Consider the following 22160-nt stretch of genomic DNA (forward strand, 5'->3'; position numbering starts at 1 on the left):
CCTCTTTGTCCCAGCAGCCTCAGGGCAGCAGGGTGAGCAAGTGGCCCACTGTGCCCCTAGGTTGGTCCTGACCCTTCACACACTGGCGCTGGTGCTTGGCTTGCCCAGGAGCTGCCTGACAGACTCTGGCTCACCCGACCTCTCTGACGGTGCAGGGGACAGGAAGACTCGTGTGCACGTGGTTCTGCCTTAGCCTGGGAGTTTGGAGCCCCTAGCTGACCCCAGTTTCAGGGGCAAGGCCCTGAGAGGGGACCACACAAGAGCTTTTTTCCTGGGCTTGGGAACAGAGTACATGGCTTGCGGGAATCGCAGACATCCGTCGGTGAGGGAGAGGTGGACTGCCGGCGAGAGTGCTTGCAAGCCGGCCTTTGGAGGCTGCCGGGGAGGTCTTCCATCGCCACAGTGCTGGTTCTGCTCAGAGGCCCCACAGGCCAGGGGCAGGTCCCAGCATGGACGCTGCCCCAGGCCAGCCTTTCCCAGACCTTCCTGGCCTCCAGGGGTACTGCCTCATGAAGGGGCAGGTGGCTGGGACAGTGTCGAGACATGCCCAGGCACTTCCTCAGGCTCATTCCATTATGCCATTTCCCTGGTGCCTAGGCCTCATTTGAGGCCTACTTGGAGGGGAGGTTTCTGGCAGGGGCTCTCTGAACATTGCAAGGGCCTGGAGCCCTGAAGGCCTGGTCAGAGGAAAGAGGCCAGCAAGGGGGTCGATGCCCATGGCCTCCTTGGCCCAGCAGCCTTAGGGCAGCAGGGAGAGCAAGTGGTCCATTGTGCCCCTAGGTCAGCCCTGCGCCTTCACACACAGGCGCTGCTGCTGGGCTTGCCCAGGAGCTTCCTAACAGACTGTGGCTCACCCGAGCTCTCTGACAGTGCAGAGGGCCGGAAGAGACGTGTTCATGGGGTTCTGCCTTGACCTGGGTGTGTGTAGACCCTAGCTGTCCCCCAGGCACTGGGGAAAGAGCCTGAGAGCGGACGAACCTAATGCGCTATTGTCCTGGGCTTGGGAACAGAGTGCTTGGCTTGCGGGAAACGTGGGTCTCCCTTGGGGAGAGTCCTTGCAAACCGGCCTTTGGAGGCTGCCAGTGAGGTCTTCCAGCGGCACAGTGCTGTATATGATCAGAGGCCCCACAGGCCAGTGGCAGTTCCCAGCATGGACCCTCCCCCAGGCCAGCCTTGACCAGACCGTTCTGGCCTCCGGGGGTACAGCCTCATGAATGGGCAGGCGGCGGGGAGTGTCTACAGACATGACCAGGCGCCACCCCAGTATCTTTTCCTTAGCCCCTTTCCCATGATTCCTAGGCCTCATTTGAGGCCTACTTGGAAGGGAGGTTCCTGGCAGGGCCTCTCTCCAAACTGCAAGAGACTGGAGCCTGGACGGCCTGGTCAGAGGAACGAGGCCAGCAAGGGAGTCGATGCCCAAGGCCTCTTGGTCCCAGCAGACTCAGGGCAGCAAGGTAAGCAAGTGGCCCATTGTGCCCCTAGGTCGGCCCTGCCCCTTCACACACAAGCTCTGCTGTTGGGCTTGCCCAGGAGCTGCGTGACAGACTCTGGCTCACCTGAGCTCTCTGATGGTGCAGGGGGCAGAAAGACTCGTGTGCATGTGGTTCTGCCTTGGCCTGGGAGTTTGGAGCCCCTAGCTGTCCCTCACGCTCAGGGGCAAGTCCCTGAGCAATTGGTCCCAAGACCAATCAAGCGCTTTCCTCCTGGGCTTGGAGCAGAGTGCGTGGCTTGCGGGAATCGCTGGCCTCCCTCGGTGAGGGAGAGCCAGCCAGCCGGCGAGAGTGCTTGTAAACCGGTCTTTCGAGGTTGCCGGTGAGGTCTTCCAGTGGCACAGTGCTGGTTTTGCTAAGAGGACCCACAGGCCAGGGGCAGGTCCCAGCAAGGACCCTGCACCAGGTCAGCCTTGACCAGACATTCCTGGCCTCTGGGGGTACTGCCCCACAAAGGGGCAGTTGGCGGGGAGTGTGTCCAGACATGCCCAGGTGCCTCCCCAGTCTAATTCCATTCGTGCCTTTCCCATGCTTCATAGGCCACATTTGAGGCCTACTTGGAGGGGAGGATTCTGGCAGGGCCTCTCTCCACACTGCAAGGGACTGGAGCACGGACAGGCTCGTCAGAGGGAAGAGGCCAGCAATGGGGTCGATGTCCAAGGCCTCTTTGGCCAAGCAGCCTCAGGGCAGCAGGGTGAGCAACTGGCCCTCAGTGCCCCTATGTGGGCCCTGCCCCATCACACACAGGCGCTGCTGCTGGGCTTGCCCAGGCACTGACTGACACACTCTGGTTCACCCAAGCTCTCTGACAGTGCAGGGGGCAGGAAGAGATGTGTGCATGTGGTTCTGCCTTGGCCTGGGTGTGTTGAGCCCCTAGCTCTCCCCCAGGCACTGGGGCAAGGGCCTGAGAGCGAATGAACACGATGCACTATTGTCCTGGTCTTGGGAGCAGAGTGCGTGGCTTGCAGGAAAGGCGGGTCTCCCTCGCAGAGAGTGCTAGCAAATCGGCCTTTGGAGGCAGCCGGGTAGGTCTTCCAGCAGCAGAGTGCTGGATTTGCTCTGTGGCACACAGGCCAGGGGCAGGCCCCAGCAAGGAACCTGCCTCAGTTCAGCCTTGCCCAGACCTTCCTGGCCTCCGGGGGTACTCCCCCTCGGAGGGGCAGGCGGTGGGTAGTGTGTCCATACATGCCCAGATGCCTCACCAGTCTCATTCACTTAGCGCCCTTCCCATGGTTCCTAGGCCTCATTTGAGGCCTACTTGGAGGGGAGGTGTCTGGCAGGGCCTCTCTCCACACTGCAAGGGACTGGAGCCCTGACGGCCTGGTCAGAGGGAAGAGGCCAGCAAGGGGGTGGATGCCCAAGGCCTCTTAGTCCCAGCAGCCTCAGGGCAGCAGGGTAAGCAAGTGGCCCACTGTGCCCCTAGGTCGGCCCTGTCCCTTCACACACAGGCTCTGATGTTGGGCTTGCCCAGGAGCTGCGTGACAGACTCTGGCTCACCTGAGCTCTCTGATGGTGCAGGGGGCAGGAAGATTCGTGTGCACGTGGTTCTGCCTTGGCCTGGGAGTTTGGAGCCCCTAGCTGTCCCCCACGCTCAGGGGCAAGACCCTTAGTGGGGACCACCCAAGCGCTTTTCTCCTGGGCTTGGGAGCACAGTGCATGGCTTGTGGGAATCACGGGCCTCCCTCAGTGAGTGATAGGTAGCCAGCCAACGAGAGTGCGTGCAAACCAGCCTTTGCTGGTTGCCGGTGAGGTCTTCCATTGCCACAGTGCTGGTTCTGCTCAGAAGCCCCACAGGAGAGTGGCAGGTCCCAGCTCGGACCCTGCCCCAGGCCAGCCTTGACCAGACCTTCCTGGCCTCCGGGGGTACTTCCTCAGGAAGGGGCAGGCGGCGGGGTGTGTGTAATAACATGACCAGGGACCTCCCCAGGCTCATTCCCTGAGCGCCTTTCCCATGATTCCTAGGCCTCATTTGAGGCCTACTTGGAGGGGAGGTTTCTGGCAGGGCCTCTCTCCACACTGCAAAGGACTGGAGCATGTACGGCCTGGTCAGAAGGAAGAGGCCAGCAAGTGGGTCGATTTCCAAGGGCTCTTTAGCCCAGCAGCCTCAAGGCAGCAGGGAGAGCATGTGGCCACTGTGCCCCTAGGTCGGCCCTGGCCCTTCTCACACAGGCGCAATTGCTGGGCTTCCCAGATGGAACCTGACAGATTGTGGCTCACCCGAGCTCTCTGATGGTGAAGAGGGCCGGAAGAGACGTGTTCATGTGGTTCTGCCTTGGCCTGGGTGAGTGGAACCCCTAGCTATCCCCCAGGCTCAGGGGCAAGGATCCTGAGAGAGGACCTCCATGAAGAGCTTTGCTCTGGGGCTTGGGAGCAGAGCACGCAGCTTGCGGGAATCGTGGGCCTCACTCGGGGAGAGTGCTTGCAAACTGGCCTTTGGAGGCAGCTGGGGATGTCATCCAGTGGCAGAGTGCTGGTTCTTCTCAGAGGCACCACAGGCCACGGGCAGGTCCCAGCATGGACCCTGCCCCACGCCAGCCTTGCCCAGACTTTTCTGGCCGCCGGGGGTACTGCCTCACGAAGGGGCAGGTAGCAGGGAGTGTGTCCAGACATGCCCAGGCACCTCTCCAGGCTCATTGCCTGAGCGCCTTTCCCAAGGTTCCTAGGCCTCATTTGAGGCCTACTTGGTGGGGAAGTTTCTGGCAGGGCCTTTCTCCACTATGCAAGGGACTGGAGCCCGGACGGCCTGGTCAGAGGGAAGAGGCCATCAAGGGTGTCATTGCCCAAGGCCTCTTTGTCCCAGCAGCCTCAGGGCAGCAGGGTGAGCAATGGCCCTCAGTGCCCCTAGCTCGGCCCTGCCCCATCACACACAGGCGCTGCTGCTTGACTTGCCCAGGCGCTGTCTGACAGACTCTGGCTCACCCAAGCTGTCTGACGGTGCAGGGGCAGGACGAGACGTCTGCATGTGGTTCTGCATTGGCCTGGGTGTGTGGAGCCCCTAGATGTCTCCCAGGATGAGGGGCAAAGGTCTGAGAGAGGACCACCCCGAAGCGCTTTTCTTCCAGGCTTGGGAGTCGAGTGCGCGGCTTGCGGGAAACGCGGGCCTCCCTCGGTGAGGGTGAGGCAGGTATCCAGCGAGAGTGCCAGCAAACCGGCCTTTGGAGGCTGCTGGTAATGTCTTCCAATCGCACAGTGATGCTTCTGCTCAGAGCCCCAACAGGCCAGGGGCAGGTCCCAGCAAGGACCCTGCCCCAGGCCAGCCTTGACCAGACCTTCCTGTCCTCCGGGGGTACTGCCCCACGAAGGGGCAGGTGGCAGGGAGTGTGATCAGACATGCCCAGTCCTCTCCCCAGTCTCAATCCATTAGCGCCTTCCCATGATTCCTAGACCTCATTTGAGTCCTACTAGGAGGGGAGGTTTCTGGCAGGGCCTCTCTCCACACTGCAGGGGACTGGAGCCCGGACGGTCTGGTCAGAGGGAAGAGGCCAGCAAGGGCTTTGATCCCCAAGGCCTCTTTGGCCCAGCAGCCTCAGGGCAGCAGGAAGAGCAAGTGGCCACTGTGCCCCAAGGTTGGCCCTGCCCCTTCACACACAGGGGCTGCTGCTGGGTTTTTCCCATGAGCTGCCTGACATACTCTGGATCACCTGAGCTCTCTGACGGTGCAGAGGGCCGGAAGAGACGTGGGCATGTGGTTCTGCCTTGGTCTTGGTGTGTGGAGCCCCTAGCTGTCCCCCAGGCTCAGGGGCAAAGGCCTGAGAGAAGAACACTCAGAAGTGCTTTTCTCCCAGGCTTGGGAGCAGAGTGCGCGGCTTGCGGGATACGCCGGCCTCCCTCAGTGAATGCGAGGTGGCCAGCCGGCGAGAGTGCTTGCAAACAGGCCTTTGGAGACAGCCGGGGAGGTCTTCCAGCTGCAGAGTGTTGGTTCTACTCAGAGGACCCAAAGGCCAGGGGCAGGTCCCAGCCTGGACCCTGACCCAGGCCAGCCTTGACCAGACCTTCCTGGCCTCCGGGGGTACTGCCCCACGAAGGAGAACGCTGCGGGGAGTGTGTCCAGACATGCCCAGGCTCCTCCCCAGGCTCATTCCCTGAGCGCCTTTTCCCAGGTTCCTAGGCCTCGTTTGAGGCCTACTTGGAGGGGAGGTTTCTGGCAGGGGCTCTCTTCACAGTGCAAGGGACTGGATCCCGGACGGCCTGGTCAGAGGGAAGAGGCCTGCACGGGGGTCGTTGTCCATGGCCTCTTCGGCCCAGCAGCCTGAGGGCAGCAGGAAGAGCAAGTGGCCCACTTTGCCCCTAGGCCAGCCCTGCCCCTTCACACACAGGCGCTCCTGCTGGTCTTGCCCAGGAGCTGCCTGACAGACTCTGGCTCACCCGAGCTCTCTGACAGTTCAGGGGGCAGGAAGACTCGTGTGCATGTGGTTGTGCCTTGGCCTGGGTTTGTGTAGCCACTCGCTGTCCCCCAGGCTCAGGGGCAAGGCCCTGAGACGGGACCACCCAAGCGCTTTTCTCCTGGGCTTGTGAGTAGAGTGCGTGGCTTGCGGGAATCGCGGGCCTCCCTCGGTGAGGGAGAGGTGGCCAGCCGGCGAGAGTGCTTGCAAACCGGCCTTTGGAGGCTGCCGGCGAGGTCTTCCATTGGCACAGTGCTGGTTCTGCTCAGAGACCCCACAGGACCGTGGCAGGTCCCAGCTCGGACCCTGCCCCAGGCCAGCCTTGACCTGACCTTCCTGGACTCCGTGGGTACTGCCTCACGAAGGGGCAGGCGGCGGGGTGTGTGTCCAGGCATGCCCAGGCACCTCCCCAGGTTCAATCCCTGAGCGCCTTTCCCATGGTTCCTAGGCGTCATTTGAGGGTACTTGTAGGGGAGGTTTCTGGCAGGACCTCTCTCCACACTGCAAGGGTCTGGAGCACGGACGGCCTGGTCAGAGGGAAAAGGCCAGCAAGGGGGTCGATGCCCAAGAACTATTTTTCCCAGCAGTCTCAGGGCAGCAGGGTGAGCAAGCGGCCTTCAGTGCCCCTTGGTCAGCCCTGCCCCATCACACACAGGCGCTGCTGCTGGGCTTTCCCAGGAGCTGCCTGACATACTCTGGCTCACGCAAGCTCTCTGACGGAGCAGGGGGCAATATAATACGTGTGCATGTGGCTCCACATTGGCCTGGGTGTGTGGAGCCCCTAGCTGTCTCCCAGGCTCAGGGGCAAAGGACTGAGAGAGGAACACCCCGAAGCACTTTTCTCCCAGGCTTGGGAGCAGAGTGCGCGGCTTGTGGGAAACGCGGGCTTCCCTCGGTGAGGGAGAGGCGGCCAGCCTGGGAGGTGCTTGCAAACCGGCCTTTGGGGGCTGCTGGTGAGGTCTTCCAACGGCACAGTGCTGGTTCTGCTCAGAGGCCCCACATGCCAGGGGCAGGTGCCAGCAAGGACCCTGCCCCAGGCCAGCCTTGAACAGACCTTCCTGGCCTCTTGGGTACTGCCCCACGATGGGGCAGGTGGCAGGGAGTGTGTCCAGACTTGCCCAGGGGCCTCCCCATTCTCATTCACTTAGCGCCTTTCCCATGATTCCTAGGCCTCATTTGAGGCCTACTTGGAGGGGAGGTTTGGCCCACTGTGCCCCTAGGTCGCCCCTGCCCCTTCACACTCAGGCGCTGCTGCTGGGCTTGCCCAGATGCTGCCTAACCGACTCTGGCTCACCTGAGCTCTCTGAAAATGCAGGGGGCAGGAAGACTCGTGTGCATGTGGCTCTGCCTTGGCCTGGGAGTTTGGAGCCCCTAGCTGTCTCCCAGGCTCAGGGGCAAAGGACTGAGAGAGGAACACCCCGAAGCACTTTTCTCCCAGGCTTGGGAGCAGAGTGCGCGGCTTGTGGGAAACGCGGGCTTCCCTCGGTGAGGGAGAGGCGGCCAGCCTGGGAGGTGCTTGCAAACCGGCCTTTGGGGGCTGCTGGTGAGGTCTTCCAACGGCACAGTGCTGGTTCTGCTCAGAGGCCCCACATGCCAGGGGCAGGTCCCAGCAAGGACCCTGCCCCAGGCCAGCCTTGAACAGACCTTCCTGGCTTCTTGGGTACTGCCCCACGAAGGGGCAGGTGGCAGGGAGTGTGTCCAGACTTGCCCAGGGGCCTCCCCATTCTCATTCACTTAGCGCCTTTCCCATGATTCCTAGGCCTCATTTGAGGCCTACTTGGAGGGGAGGTTTGGCCCACTGTGCCCCTAGGTCGCCCCTGCCCCTTCACACTCAGGCGCTGCTGCTGGGCTTGCCCAGGTGCTGCCTAACCGACTCTGGCTCACCTGAGCTCTCTGAAAATGCAGGGGGCAGGAAGACTCGTGTGCATGTGGCTCTGCCTTGGCCTGGGAGTTTGGAGCCCCTAGCTGTCCCCCAGGCTCAGGGGCAAGGCCCTTAGAATGGACAACCAAAGCGCTTTTCTCCTGGGCTTGGGAGCAAAGTGTGTGGCTTGCGTAAATCACGGGTGTTCCTAGGTGAGGGAGAGGTGCCTAGCCACCGAGAGTGCTTGCAAACCAGCCTTTGGAGGCTGCCAGTGAGGTCTTCCAGGGGCACACTGCTGGTTCTGCTCAGAAGCCCCACAGGCCAGGGGCAGATCCCAGCACCGACCCTGCCCCAGGCCAGCCTTGACCAGACCTTCCTGGCCTCCGGGGATACTGCTTCACGAAGGGGCAGGCGACGGGTAGTGTGTCCAGACATGCCCAGGGACCTCTCCAGGCTCATTCCCTGAGCGGCTTGCCCATGGTTCCTATGCCTCATTTGAGGCCTACTTGGAGGGGCGGATTCTGGCAGGGCCTCTCTGCACACTGAAAGGGACTGGAGCCGGACGGCCTGGTCAGAGGGAAGAGGCCAGCAAGGGGTTCGATGCCCAAGGCCTCTTTGTCCCAGCAGCTTCAGGGCAGCAGGGTGAGCAAGTGGCCTTCAGTGCCCCTAGGTCGGCCCTGCCACATCACACACAGGCGCTGCTTCTGGGCTTGCCCAGGAGCTGCCTGACAGACTCTGGCTCACCCGAGCTCTCTGACGGTGCAAAGGGCAGGAAAAGACGTGTGCATGTGGTTCTGCCTTGGCCTGGGAGTGTGGAGCCCCTAGCTGGCTCCCAGGCTCAGGGGCAAGGGCCCTGAGAGAGGACCACCCCGAAGCGCTTTTCTCCCGGGCTTGGGAGCAGTGTGCTCAGCTTGCGGGAATCGTGGGCCTCCCTCGGGGAGAGTGCTTGCAAACTGGCCTTTGGAGGCAGCCAGGGAGGTCTTCTAGCGGCAGAGTGCTGGATTTGCTCTGGGGCCCCACAGGACACGCGCAGGTTCCAGCATGGACCCTGCCCCAGGAGAGCCTTGCCCAGACCGTCCTGGCCTCCGAGGGTACTGCCCCACGAAGGAGCAGGCTGCGGAGGTGTGTCCAGTCATGCTCAGGCACCTTCCCAGGCTCATTCCATTAGCGTTTTTTCCCTGGTGCCTAGGCCTCATTTGAGGCCTACTTGGAGGGGAGGTTTCTGGCATGGGCTATCTCCACACTGCAAGGGCCTGGAGCCCAGAGGGCTTGGTGAGAGGAAAGAGGCCAGCAAGGGGGACGATGCCCAAGGGCTCTTTGGCCCAGCAGCGTCATGGCAGCAGGATGAGCAAGTGGCCCAATGTGCCCCTTGGTCGGCCCTGCCCCTTCACACACAGGCACTGCTGCTGGGCTTGCCCAGGAGCTGCCTAACAGACTGTGCCTCACTCGAGCTCTCTGACGGTGCAGAGGGCCGGAAGAGACGTGTGCATGTGGTTCTGCATTGGCCTGGGTGTGTGGATACCCTAGTTGTCTCCCAGGCTCAGGGGCAAACGCCTGAGAGAGGAACACCCCGAACTGCTATTCTCCTTGGCTTGGAAGCAGAGTGCGCGGCTTGCGGGAAACGCGGGCCTCCCTCGGTGAGGGAGAAGAGGCCAGGTGGCGAGAGTGCTTGCAAACCGGCATTTGGAATCTGCGGGTGAGGTTCTCCAACGGCACAATGCTGGTTCTGCTCAGAGCCCCAGCAGGCCAGGGGCAGGTCCCAGGAAGGACCCTGCCCCAGGCCAGCCTTGACCAGACCTTCCTGTCCTCCGGGGGTACTGCCCCACGAAGGGGCAGGTGGCAGGGAGTGTGATCAGACATGCCCAGTCCTCTCCCCAGTCTCAATCCATTAGCGCCTTCCCATGATTCCTAGACCTCATTTGAGTCCTACTAGGAGGGGAGGTTTCTGGCAGGGCCTCTCTCCACACTGCAGGGGACTGGAGTCCGGACGGTGTGGTCAGAGGGAAGAGGCCAGCAAGGGCTTTGATCCCCAAGGCCTCTTTGGCCCAGCAGCCTCAGGGCAGCAGGAAGAGCAAGTGGCCACTGTGCCCCAAGGTTGGCCCTGCCCCTTCACACACAGGGGCTGCTGCTGGGTTTTTCCCATGAGCTGCCTGACATACTCTGGATCACCTGAGCTCTCTGACAGTGCAGAGGGCCAGAAGAGACGTGGGCATGTGGTTCTGCCTTGGTCTTGGTGTGTGGAGCCCCTAGCTGTCCCCCAGGCTCAGGGGCAAAGGCCTGAGAGAAGAACACTCAGAAGTGCTTTTCTCCCAGGCTTGGGAGCAGAGTGCGCGGCTTGCGGGATACGCCGGCCTCCCTCAGTGAATGCGAGGTGGCCAGCCGGCGAGAGTGCTTGCAAACAGGCCTTTGGAGACAGCCGGGGAGGTCTTCCAGCTGCAGAGTGTTGGTTCTACTCAGAGGACCCAAAGGCCAGGGGCAGGTCCCAGCCTGGACCCTGACCCAGGCCAGCCTTGACCAGACCTTCCTGGCCTCCGGGGGTACTGCCCCACGAAGGAGAACGCTGCGGGGAGTGTGTCCAGACATGCCCAGGCTCCTCCCCAGGCTCATTCCCTGAGCGCCTTTTCCCAGGTTCCTAGGCCTCGTTTGAGGCCTACTTGGAGGGGAGGTTTCTGGCAGGGGCTCTCTTCACAGTGCAAGGGACTGGATCCCGGACGGCCTGGTCAGAGGGAAGAGGCCTGCACGGGGGTCGTTGTCCATGGCCTCTTCGGCCCAGCAGCCTGAGGGCAGCAGGAAGAGCAAGTGGCCCACTTTGCCCCTAGGCCAGCCCTGCCCCTTCACACACAGGCGCTCCTGCTGGTCTTGCCCAGGAGCTGCCTGACAGACTCTGGCTCACCCGAGCTCTCTGACAGTTCAGGGGGCAGGAAGACTCGTGTGCATGTGGTTGTGCCTTGGCCTGGGTTTGTGTAGCCACTCGCTGTCCCCCAGGCTCAGGGGCAAGGCCCTGAGACGGGACCACCCAAGCGCTTTTCTCCTGGGCTTGTGAGTAGAGTGCGTGGCTTGCGGGAATCGCGGGCCTCCCTCGGTGAGGGAGAGGTGGCCAGCCGGCGAGAGTGCTTGCAAACCGGCCTTTGGAGGCTGCCGGCGAGGTCTTCCATTGGCACAGTGCTGGTTCTGCTCAGAGACCCCACAGGACCGTGGCAGGTCCCAGCTCGGACCCTGCCCCAGGCCAGCCTTGACCTGACCTTCCTGGACTCCGTGGGTACTGCCTCACGAAGGGGCAGGCGGCGGGGTGTGTGTCCAGGCATGCCCAGGCACCTCCCCAGGTTCAATCCCTGAGCGCCTTTCCCATGGTTCCTAGGCGTCATTTGAGGGTACTTGTAGGGGAGGTTTCTGGCAGGACCTCTCTCCACACTGCAAGGGTCTGGAGCACGGACGGCCTGGTCAGAGGGAAAAGGCCAGCAAGGGGGTCGATGCCCAAGAACTATTTTTCCCAGCAGTCTCAGGGCAGCAGGGTGAGCAAGCGGCCTTCAGTGCCCCTTGGTCAGCCCTGCCCCATCACACACAGGCGCTGCTGCTGGGCTTTCCCAGGAGCTGCCTGACATACTCTGGCTCACGCAAGCTCTCTGACGGAGCAGGGGGCAATATAATACGTGTGCATGTGGCTCCGCATTGGCCTGGGTGTGTGGAGCCCCTAGCTGTCTCCCAGGCTCAGGGGCAAAGGACTGAGAGAGGAACACCCCGAAGCACTTTTCTCCCAGGCTTGGGAGCAGAGTGCGCGGCTTGTGGGAAACGCGGGCTTCCCTCGGTGAGGGAGAGGCGGCCAGCCTGGGAGGTGCTTGCAAACCGGCCTTTGGGGGCTGCTGGTGAGGTCTTCCAACGGCACAGTGCTGGTTCTGCTCAGAGGCCCCACATGCCAGGGGCAGGTCCCAGCAAGGACCCTGCCCCAGGCCAGCCTTGAACAGACCTTCCTGGCCTCTTGGGTACTGCCCCACGAAGGGGCAGGTGGCAGGGAGTGTGTCCAGACTTGCCCAGGGGCCTCCCCATTCTCATTCACTTAGCGCCTTTCCCATGATTCCTAGGCCTCATTTGAGGCCTACTTGGAGGGGAGGTTTGGCCCACTGTGCCCCTAGGTCGCCCCTGCCCCTTCACACTCAGGCACTGCTGCTGGGCTTGCCCAGGTGCTGCCTAACCGACTCTGGCTCACCTGAGCTCTCTGAAAATGCAGGGGGCAGGAAGACTCGTGTGCATGTGGCTCTGCCTTGGCCTGGGAGTTTGGAGCCCCTAGCTGTCCCCCAGGCTCAGGGGCAAGGCCCTTAGAATGGACAACCAAAGCGCTTTTCTCCTGGGCTTGGGAGCAAAGTGTGTGGCTTGCGTAAATCACGGGTGTTCCTAGGTGAGGGAGAGGTGCCTAGCCACCGAGAGTGCTTGCAAACCAGCCTTTGGAGGCTGCCAGTGAGGTCTTCCAGGGGCACACTGCTGGTTCTGCTCAGAAGCCCCACAGGCCAGGGGCAGATCCCAGCACCGACCCTGCCCCAGGCCAGCCTTGACCAGACCTTCCTGGCCTCCGGGGATACTGCTTCACGAAGGGGCAGGCGACGGGTAGTGTGTCCAGACATGCCCAGGGACCTCCCCAGGCTCATTCCCTGAGCGGCTTGCCCATGGTTCCTATGCCTCATTTGAGGCCTACTTGGAGGGGCGGATTCTGGCAGGGCCTCTCTGCACACTGAAAGGGACTGGAGCCGGACGGCCTGGTCAGAGGGAAGAGGCCAGCAAGGGGTTCGATGCCCAAGGCATCTTTGTCCCAGCAGCTTCAGGGCAGCAGGGTGAGCAAGTGGGCTTCAGTGCCCCTAGGTCGGCCCTGCCACATCACACACAGGCGCTGCTTCTGGGCTTGCCCAGGAGCTGCCTGACAGACTCTGGCTCACCCGAGCTCTCTGACGGTGCAAAGGGCAGGAAAAGACGTGTGCATGTGGTTCTGCCTTGGCCTGGGAGTGTGGAGCCCCTAGCTGGCTCCCAGGCTCAGGGGCAAGGGCCCTGAGAGAGGACCACCCCGAAGCGCTTTTCTCCCGGGCTTGGGAGCAGTGTGCTCAGCTTGCGGGAATCGCGGGCCTCCCTCGGGGAGAGTGCTTGCAAACTGGCCTTTGGAGGCAGCCAGGGAGGTCTTCTAGCGGCAGAGTGCTGGATTTGCTCTGGGGCCCCACAGGACACGCGCAGGTTCCAGCATGGACCCTGCCCCAGGAGAGCCTTGCCCAGACCGTCCGGGCCTCCGAGGGTACTGCCCCACGAAGGAGCAGGCTGCGGAGGTGTGTCCAGTCATGCTCAGGCACCTTCCCAGGCTCATTCCATTAGCGTTTTTTCCCTGGTGCCTGGGCCTCATTTGAGGCCTACTTGGAGGGGAGGTTTCTGGCATGGGCTATCTCCACACTGCCCGGGCCTGGAGCCGGGAGGTCTTGGTCAGAGGAAAGAGGCCAGCAAGGGGTCGATCCCCAAGGCCTCTTTGGCCCAGCAGCGTCATGGCAGCAGGATGAGCAAGTGGCCCAATGTGTCCCTTGGTCGGCCCTGCCCCTTCACACACAGGCACTGCTGCTGGGCTTGCCCAGGAGCTGCCTAACAGACTGTGCCTCACTCGAGCTCTCTGACGGTGCAGAGGGCCGGAAGAGACGTGTGCATGTGGTTCTGCCTTGGCCTGGGTGTGTGGATACCCTAGTTGTCTCCCAGGCTCAGGGGCAAACGCCTGAGAGAGGAACACCCCGAACTGCTATTCTCCTTGGCTTGGAAGCAGAGTGCGCGGCTTGCGGGAAACGCGGGCCTCCCTCGGTGAGGGAGAAGAGGCCAGGTGGCGAGAGTGCTTGCAAACCGGCATTTGGAATCTGCGGGTGAGGTTCTCCAATGGCACAATGCTGGTTCTGCTCAGAGCCCCAACAGGCCAGGGGCAGGTCCCAGCAAGGACCCTGCCCCAGGCCAGCCTTGACCAGACCTTCCTGTCCTCCGGGGGTACTGCCCCACGAAGGGGCAGGTGGCAGGGAGTGTGATCAGACATGCCCAGTCCTCTCCCCAGTCTCAATCCATTAGCGCCTTCCCATGATTCCTAGACCTCATTTGAGTCCTACTAGGAGGGGAGGTTTCTGGCAGGGCCTCTCTCCACACTGCAGGGGACTGGAGCCCGGACGGTCTGGTCAGAGGGAAGAGGCCAGCAAGGGCTTTGATCCCCAAGGCCTCTTTGGCCCAGCAGCCTCAGGGCAGCAGGAAGAGCAAGTGGCCACTGTGCCCCAAGGTTGGCCCTGCCCCTTCACACACAGGGGCTGCTGCTGGGTTTTTCCCATGAGCTGCCTGACATACTCTGGATCACCTGAGCTCTCTGACGGTGCAGAGGGCCGGAAGAGACGTGGGCATGTGGTTCTGCCTTGGTCTTGGTGTGTGGAGCCCCTAGCTGTCCCCCAGGCTCAGGGGCAAAGGCCTGAGAGAAGAACACTCAGAAGTGCTTTTCTCCCAGGCTTGGGAGCAGAGTGCGCGGCTTGCGGGATACGCCGGCCTCCCTCAGTGAATGCGAGGTGGCCAGCCGGCGAGAGTGCTTGCAAACAGGCCTTTGGAGACAGCCGGGGAGGTCTTCCAGCTGCAGAGTGTTGGTTCTACTCAGAGGACCCAAAGGCCAGGGGCAGGTCCCAGCCTGGACCCTGACCCAGGCCAGCCTTGACCAGACCTTCCTGGCCTCCGGGGGTACTGCCCCACGAAGGAGAACGCTGCGGGGAGTGTGTCCAGACATGCCCAGGCTCCTCCCCAGGCTCATTCCCTGAGCGCCTTTTCCCAGGTTCCTAGGCCTCGTTTGAGGCCTACTTGGAGGGGAGGTTTCTGGCAGGGGCTCTCTTCACAGTGCAAGGGACTGGATCCCGGACGGCCTGGTCAGAGGGAAGAGGCCTGCACGGGGGTCGTTGTCCATGGCCTCTTCGGCCCAGCAGCCTGAGGGCAGCAGGAAGAGCAAGTGGCCCACTTTGCCCCTAGGCCAGCCCTGCCCCTTCACACACAGGCGCTCCTGCTGGTCTTGCCCAGGAGCTGCCTGACAGACTCTGGCTCACCCGAGCTCTCTGACAGTTCAGGGGGCAGGAAGACTCGTGTGCATGTGGTTGTGCCTTGGCCTGGGTTTGTGTAGCCACTCGCTGTCCCCCAGGCTCAGGGGCAAGGCCCTGAGACGGGACCACCCAAGCGCTTTTCTCCTGGGCTTGTGAGTAGAGTGCGTGGCTTGCGGGAATCGCGGGCCTCCCTCGGTGAGGGAGAGGTGGCCAGCCGGCGAGAGTGCTTGCAAACCGGCCTTTGGAGGCTGCCGGCGAGGTCTTCCATTGGCACAGTGCTGGTTCTGCTCAGAGACCCCACAGGACCGTGGCAGGTCCCAGCTCGGACCCTGCCCCAGGCCAGCCTTGACCTGACCTTCCTGGACTCCGTGGGTACTGCCTCACGAAGGGGCAGGCGGCGGGGTGTGTGTCCAGGCATGCCCAGGCACCTCCCCAGGTTCAAACCCTGAGCGCCTTTCCCATGGTTCCTAGGCCTCATTTGAGGGTACTTGTAGGGGAGGTTTCTGGCAGGACCTCTCTCCACACTGCAAGGGTCTGGAGCACGGACGGCCTGGTCAGAGGGAAAAGGCCAGCAAGGGGGTCGATGCCCAAGAACTATTTTTCCCAGCAGTCTCAGGGCAGCAGGGTGAGCAAGCGGCCTTCAGTGCCCCTTGGTCAGCCCTGCCCCATCACACACAGGCGCTGCTGCTGGGCTTTCCCAGGAGCTGCCTGACATACTCTGGCTCACGCAAGCTCTCTGACGGAGCAGGGGGCAATATAATACGTGTGCATGTGGCTCCGCATTGGCCTGGGTGTGTGGAGCCCCTAGCTGTCTCCCAGGCTCAGGGGCAAAGGACTGAGAGAGGAACACCCCGAAGCACTTTTCTCCCAGGCTTGGGAGCAGAGTGCGCGGCTTGTGGGAAACGTGGGCCTCCCTCAGTGAGGGAGAGGTGGCTAGCCGGCGAGAGTGCTTGCAACCGGCCTTTGGAGGCAGCCTGGGAGGTCTTCCAGCGGCAGAATGCTGGTTCTTCTCAGAGGCCCCAGAGGCTAGTGGCAGGTCCCAGCAAGGACTCTGCCCCAGGCCAGCCTTGCCCAGACCTTCCTGGCCTCCGGGGCTACTGCCCCACGAAGGAGCACACTGCCGGGAGTGTGTCCAGACATGCACAGGCGCCTCTCCAGGTGCAGCGCTCACTCCCTGAGCGCCTTTCCCCTGGTGCCTAGACCTCATTTGAGGCCTTCGTGGAGGGGAGGTCTCTGGCAGGGGCTCTCTCCACACTGCAAGGGACTTGAGCCAGGAAGGCCTGGTCAGAGGGAAGAGGCCAGCAATGGGTGCGATGCCCAAGGCCTCTTTGGCCCAGCAGCCTCAGGGCAGCAGGGTGAGCACGTGGCCCACCATGCCGCTAGGTTGACCCAGCCCAATCACACACAGGCGCTCCTGCTGTGCCTGCCCAGGAGCTGCCTGACAGACTCTGTCTCACCTAAGCTCTCTGACGGTGCAGGGGGCAGGAAGAGATGTGTGCATATGGTTCTGCCTTGACCTGGTGTGTGGAGGCCCTGGCTGTCCCCCAGGGTCTGTGGCAAGGGCCTGAGAGAGGACCACCCCGATGCGCTATTGTCTTGGACTTGGGTACAGAGTGCGTGGCTTGCCAGATATTGGGGTCTCCCTTGGGAAGAGATCTTGCAAACCGGCCTTTGGAGGCACCTGGGGAGGTCTTCCAGCGGCAGAGTGCTAGCTCTGCTCAGAGGTCCCACAGGCCAGGGTCAGGTTCCAGCTTTGACCCTGCCCCAGGCCAGCCTTGCCCAGACCTTCCTGGCCTCCGGGGGTACTGCCCCATGAAGGGGCAGGCTGTGGGGAGTGTGTCCAGGCATACCAAGGCATCTCCCCAGGCTCACTCCCTGAGCACCTTTCCCCTGGTGCCTAGGCCTCATTTGAGGCCTACTTGGAGGTGAGGTTTCTGGCAGGGTCTCTCTCCACACTGCAAGGGCCTGGAGCCCGGACGGCCTGGTCAGAGGGAAGAGGCCACAAAGGGGGTCGATTCCCAAGGCCTCTTTGGCCACAGCCTCAGGGCAGCAGGGAGAGCAAGTGGCCCAATATGCCCCTAGGTCGGCCCTGCCCCTTCACACATAGGTGCTGCTGTTGGGCTTGCCCAGGAGCTGCCTGACAGACTGTGGCTCACCCGAGCTCTCTGACGGTGCAGAGGGTCGCAAGAGACGTGGGCATGTGGTTCTGCCTTGGCCTGGGTGTTGGAGCCCCTAGCTGTTCCTCAGGCTCAGGGGCAAAGGCCTGAGAGAGGCACACTCTGAAGTGCTTTTCTCCCAGCCTTGGGAGCAGAGTGCGCGGCTTGCGGGAAACGCGGGCCTCCCTCAGTGACGGCGAGGCGGCCAGCCGGTGAGAGTGCTTGCAAACAGGCCTTTGGAGGCAGCCGGGGAGGTCTTCTAGCGGCAGAGTTTTGGTTTTGCTCAGATTACCCAAAGGACAGGGGCAGGTCCCAGCATGGACCCTGCCCCAGTCCAGCCTTGCCCAGACCTTCCTGGCCTCTGGGGGTACTGCCCCACGAAGGGGCAGGCTGCGGGGAGTGTTTCCAGACATACCCAAGCACCTCCCCAGGCTCATCCCCTGAGCGCCTTTTCCCTGGTGCCTAGGCCTCATTTGAGGCCTACTTGGAGGGGAGGTTTCTGGCAGGGGCTCTCTCCACAATTCAAGGGTCTGGAGCACGGATTGCCTGGTCAGCGGGACGAGGCCAGCAAGGGGGTCTATGCTCAAGGCATCTTTGGCCCAGCAGCCTCAGGGCAGCAGGGAGAGCAAGTGGCCCACTGTGCCCCTTGGTCAGCCCTGCCCCTTCACACACAGGTGCTGCTGCTGGGCTTGCCCAGGAGCTGTCTGACAGACTGTGGCTCACCAGAGCTCTATGATGGTGCAGAGTGCCGGAAGAGACGTGGGCATGTGGTTTTGCCTTGGCCTGGGTGTGTGGATCCCCTAGCTGTCCCCCAGGCTCAGGGGCAAAGGCCTGAGAGAGCAACACCCTGAAGTGCTTTTCTCCCGGGCTTGTTAGCAGAGTGCGCATCTTGCTGGAAACACGGGCCTCCCTTGGTGAGGGAGAGGTGGCCAGCCAGCGAGAATGCTTGCAACTGGCCTTTAGAATCAGCCTGGGAGGTCTTCCAGCGGCAGAATGCTGGTTCTTCTCAGAGTCCCCACAGGCTAGGGCCAGGTCCCAGCATGGACCCTGCCAGAGGCCAGCCTTGACCAGACCTTCCTGGACTCCGGGGGTACTGCCCCACGAAGGAGCATGCTGCAGCGAGTGTGTCCAGACATGCCCAGGCGCCTCCCCAGGCTCACTCCCTGAGTGCCTTTCCCCTGGTGCCTAGGCCTCATTTGAGGCCTACTTGGAAGGGAGGTCTCTGGCAGGGGCTCTCTCCACACTGCAAGGGACTGGAGCCCGGACGGCCTTGTCAGAGGGAAGAGGCCAGCAAGGGGGTCAATTCCCAAGGCCTCTTTGTTCCAGCAGTCTCAGGGCCGCAGGGTGAGCAAGTGGCCCACAGTGCCACTAGGTCGGCCCTGCCCCATCGCACACAGACGCTGATCCTGGGCTTGCCCAGGAGCTGCCTGACAGACTCTGGCTCACCCGAGCTCTCTGACGGTGCAGGGGGCAGGAAGAGATGTGTGCATGTGGTTCTGCCTTGACCTGGGTGTGTGGAGCCCCTAGCTGTCCCCCAGGGTCTGGGGTAAGCACCTGAGAGAGGACCACCCCTATGCGCTATTGTCCTGGGCTTGAGTGCAGAGTGCGTGGCTTGCCGGAAACACGGGTCTCCCTTGGGAAGAGATCTTGCAAACCGGCCTTCGGAGGCACCCGGGGAGGTCTTCCAGCGGCAGAATGCTGGTTCTGCTCAGAGGCCCCACAGGCCACGGGCAGGTCCCAGCATGGACCTTGCCCCAGGCCAGCCTTGCACCGACCTTCCTGGCCTCCGGGGGTACTGCCCCAAGAAGTGGCAGGCTGCGGAGATGTGTCCAGACATGCCCAGGCACCTCCCCAGTCTCATTCCCTTAGCGCCTTTCCCATGGTTCCTATGCCTCATTTGAGGTCTACTTTGAGGGGTGGTTTCCGGCAGGGGCTCTCTCCACACTACAATTGTCTGGAGCCCGGACGGCCTGGTCAGATGAAGAGGATAGCAAGGGGGTCTATGCTCAAGGCATCTTTGGCTCAGCAGCCTCATGGCAGCAGGGAGAGCAAGTGGCCCACTGCACCCCTAGGTCGGCCCTGCCCGTTCACACACAGGCGCTGCTGCTGGGCTTGCCCAGTAGATGCCTGACAGACTCTGGCTCACCCGAGTTGTCTGATGGTTCAGAGGGCAGTAAGACTCGTGTGCATGTGGCTCTGACATGGCCTGGGAGTTTGGAGCCACTCGCTGACCCCCAGGCTCAGGAACAAGGCCCTGAGTGAGGACCACCCAAGCGCAGTTCTCCCGGGCTTGGGATCAGAATGCGCGGCTTGCGGAAAACACGGGCCTCCGTCGGGGAGGGAGCGGCGGCCAGCTGGCAAGAGTGCTTGCAAACTGGCCTTTGGATGCAGCCGGGGAGGTCGTCCAGCAGCAGAGTGTTGGTCCTGCTCAGAGGACCCACAGGCCACGGGTAGGTCCCAACATGGACCCTGACGCAGGCCAGCCTTGCCCAGTCCTTCCTGGCCTCCGGAGGTACTGCCCCACGAAGGAGCAGGTCGCAGGGAGTGTGTCCAGACATGCCCATGCACCTCCCCAGGCTCATTCCGTTAGCGCCTTTTCCCTGGTGCCTAGGCCTCATTTGAGGCCTACTTGGTGGGGAGGTTTCTGGCAGGGGCTTTCTCCACACTGCAAGGGTCTGGAGCACAGATCGCCTGGTCAGAGGGAAGAGGCCAGCAAGAGGGTCTATGCTCAAGGCCTCTTTGGCCCAGCAGCCTCAGGGCAGCAGGGGGAACAAGTGGCCCACTGTGCCCCTAGGTCGGCCCTGCCCCTTCACAGGCAGGCGCTGCTGCAGGGCTTGCCCAGGAGCTGCCTGACAGACTCTGGCTCAGCCGAGCTCTCTGACAGTGCAGAGGGCAGGAAGAGACGTGTTCATGTGGTTCTGCATTGGCCTGAGTGTGTGGATCCCCTAGCTGTCCCCCAGGCTCAGGGGCAAAGGCCTGAGAGAGGAACACCCCGAAGCGCATTTCTCCCAGGCTTGGGAGCAGAGTTCATGGCTTTAGGGAAACGCGGGCCTCACTCGGTGAGGGAGAGGCGGGCAGCCGGTGAGAGTGCTTGCAAACCGGCCTTTGGAGGCTGCCGGGGAGGTTTTCCAGCGGCACAGTGCTGGTACTGCTCAGAGGACCCACAGGCCAGGGGTAGGTCCCAGCAAGGACACTGCCCCAGGCCAGCCTTGACCATAACTTCCTGGCCTCCGGGGGAACTGCCCAACAAAGGGGCTTGCGGCCTGTAGTGTGTCCAGACATGCCCAGACGCCTCCCCAGTCTCATTCCCTTAGCGCCTTTCCCATGGTTCCTAGGGCTCATTTGAGGCCTACATGGAGGGGAGGTTTCTGGCAGGGCCTCTCTCCACACTGGAAGGGACTGGAGCCCGGACGGCCTAGTTACAGGACAGAGGCCAACATGGGGGTCGATGCCCAAGGCCTCTTTGTCCCAGCAGCCTCAGGGCAGCAGGGTGAGCAAGTGGCCCACAGTGCCTCTAGGTCGGCCCTGCCCCATCACACACAGGTGCTGCTGCTGGGCTTGCCCAGGAGCTGCCTGACAGACTCTGGCTCACCCAAGCTCTCTGACGGTCCAGGGGGCAGGAAAAGACGTGTGCATGTGGTTCTGCCTTGGCCTGGGAGTGTGAAGCCCCTAGCTGGCCCCCGGCTCAGGGGCAAGGGCCCTGAGAGAGGACCACCACTAATCATATTTCTCCCGTGCTTGGAAGCAGAGTGCGCGGCTTGCGGGAAACGTGGGCTTTCCTCGGGTATAGTGCTTGCAAACATGCCCTCAGGTGTCGGCCGGGGACGTCTTCTAGCGGCAGAGTGCTGGATTTGCTCTGTGGCCCCACAGGCCAGGGGCAGGTCCCAGCATGGACCCTGCTCCAGGCCTGCCTTGTCCAGACCTTCCTGGCCTCCTGGGGTACTGCCCCACGACGGGTCAGGCTGCGGGGAGTGTGTCCCGACATGCCCAGGCGCCTCCCCAGGCTCATTCCCTTAGTGCCTTTACCCTGGTGCCTAGGCCTCATTTGAGGCCTACTTGCAGGGGAGGTTTCTGGCAGGGGCTCTCTCCACACTGTAAGGGCCTGGAGTCCAGACATCCTGGTTAGAGGGAAGAGGCCAGCAAGGGGGTCGATGTCCAAGGCTTCTTTGGCCCAGCAGCCTCAGGGCAGCAGGGAGAGCAAGAGGCCCACTGTGCCCCTAGGTCGGCCCTGCCCCTTCCCACACAGGTGCTGCTGCTGTGCTTGCCCAGGAGCTGCCTGACAGACTCTTGCTCACCCGAGTTCTCTGACGTTGCAGGGGGCAAGAACAGACGTGTCCATTTGATTCTGCCTTGGCCTGGGATTGTGGAGCCTATACCTCTCCCCCAGGCTCTGGGACAAGGGCCCTGAGAGAGGATCACCCCGAAGCGCTTTTCTCCCAGGCTTGGGAGCAGAGTTCGTGGCTTATGGGAAACGCGGGCCTCCCTCGGGGAGGGAGCGGCGGCCAGCCAGCGAGAGTGCTTGCAAACCGGCCTTTGGAGGCATCCGGGGAGGTCTTCCAGCGGCGAGGGCCGGTTCTGCTCAGAGGCCCCACAGGCCAGGGGCAGGTCCCAGCATGGACCCTGCCCCAGGCCAGCCTTGTCCAGACGTTCCTGGCCTCTGGGGGTACTGCCCCACAAGGAGGCAGGCTGCGGGAAGTGTGTCCAGGCATGCCCAGATGCCTCCCCAGGCTCATTCCCTTAGCGCCTTTCCCCTGTTGCCTAGGCCTCAGTTGAGGCCTAATTGAAGGGGAGGTTTCTGGCAGGGGCTCTCTCCACACTGCAGGGGCCTGGAGCCTGGACGGCCTGGTCAGAGGGAAGAGGCCAGGAAGGGGGTCGATGCCCAAGGCCTCTTTGGCCCAGCAGCCTCAGGGCAGCAGGGAGAGCAAGAGGCCCACTGTGCCCCTAGGTCGGCCCTGCCTCAGAGGCTGCCGGGGTCCAGCCTCGACATGATCCAGGTGGTACCTCAGGATGAACCGCGTTGGCGAGAGAGAAAGAGACGTGAGACTAGCCTTGATAGGCCCAAGTCTGTGTTTTACTTTCTGATAACTGGGTTTATACCCTTTCACAGAACGTTTTTAAGGTACAAGATGTTTACTCATGATTTCACAGGATTAGCATACATCATTTTGATTTTTAGGAAAAGCAGGATTTTTTTGCTTTCTAAT

The sequence above is a fragment of the Muntiacus reevesi genome, unplaced genomic scaffold, assembly GCF_963930625.1.
Source record: "Muntiacus reevesi unplaced genomic scaffold, mMunRee1.1 SCAFFOLD_91, whole genome shotgun sequence".
Classification (NCBI taxonomy): domain Eukaryota; kingdom Metazoa; phylum Chordata; class Mammalia; order Artiodactyla; family Cervidae; genus Muntiacus; species Muntiacus reevesi.